This window comes from Triticum dicoccoides, chromosome 4B, assembly GCF_002162155.2.
Source record: "Triticum dicoccoides isolate Atlit2015 ecotype Zavitan chromosome 4B, WEW_v2.0, whole genome shotgun sequence".
NCBI classification, from domain to species: Eukaryota; Viridiplantae; Streptophyta; class Magnoliopsida; order Poales; family Poaceae; genus Triticum; species Triticum dicoccoides.
Window position 1 is genome coordinate 683,262,383 of NC_041387.1, and position 1,325 is coordinate 683,263,707.

A 1,325-nucleotide genomic window follows, 5' to 3' on the forward strand; every position below is an offset into this window, starting at 1 on the left:
CTTTAGCTCCGTAGACCAAGAAGAACGAAGTCCTCCCAGTTGACCGGTTTGGCATGGTCCTTAATCCCCAAAGTACCGACGGAAGTTCGTCGACCCATGCACCAGCTGCGTGCTTGAGGTCGCGCATCAGTCGGGGTTTCAACCCTTTGAGAATTAAGCCATTTGCTCATTCTGCTTGTCCATTCGACTGGGGGTGAGCGACTGAAGCATAGTCGACTCGTGTACCCTGAGATGTGCAGAAGGCTCTGAATTCCTCGGGGTCGAAGTTTGTCCCATTGTCTGTGATGATGTTGTGTGGAACTGCATATTTGAATATCAACTCCCTGGTGAAGCTAACGGCGGTGCCGGCATCCAGATTCTTGATGGGTTTAGCCTTGATCCACTTGGTGAACTTGTTGACTGCTACCAGCACATGGGTGTAGCCGCTTCTGCCTGTTCTCAGTGGCCCAACCGTATCCAATCCCCATACAGCGAAAGGCCAGACGAGTGGAATGGTCTTCAAGGCTGAGACGGGTTTGTGCGACATATTGGAGTAGAATTGACATCCTTCACACTTGTCGACTATCTCTTTCGCCATCTCATTTGCTCTGGGCCAGTAAAAGCCCGCTCGGTATGCTTTAGCCACGATGGTCCGAGAGGACACATGATGTCGTTGAGAATCATTCGACCTTCTTCCGGTGTTATGCATTTCTGGCTGACCCCAGTCGCACTTTCTCTGTACAACTGTCCCCTCATGATGGTAAAGGCTTTGGATCGGCGGATGATCTCTCGAGCCTCTTCTTCCTTCTCAGGGAGCTCTTTCCTCAGAATATAGGCGATATAGGGCACTGTCCAGTCGGGAGTGATGACCAGAACTTCCATGATTAAGTCGACCACAGCCGGGACCTCGACTTCAGTCGGATCTATGGCGCTTTTTGGCTGCGGGGCTTCCTCGGTGAAAGGATCTTCTTGAACTGACGGCGTGTGAACATGCTCTAAAAACACACCACTCAGAATGGCTTCTCTTTTGGAACCTATCTTCGCCAAGTCATCAGTTGCTTGATTTTTCAGTCAGGGAATGTGATGGAGCTCTAATCCCTCAAATTTCTTCTCCAGCTTTCTGACTGCATTGCAGTAACCAGTCATGGCTGGGCTTCTGATGTCCCACTCCTTCATCACTTGGTTGACCACCAAATCCGAGTCATCATAGACCATGACGCGACGGACGTCGAGTGAAATGGCCATACACAACCCGTACAAGAGTGCTTCGTATTCTGCCTCATTGTTGGAGGAATCAAAGTGAATCTGGAGTACATATCTGAGCTTGTCTCCTCGGGGGGAAACCA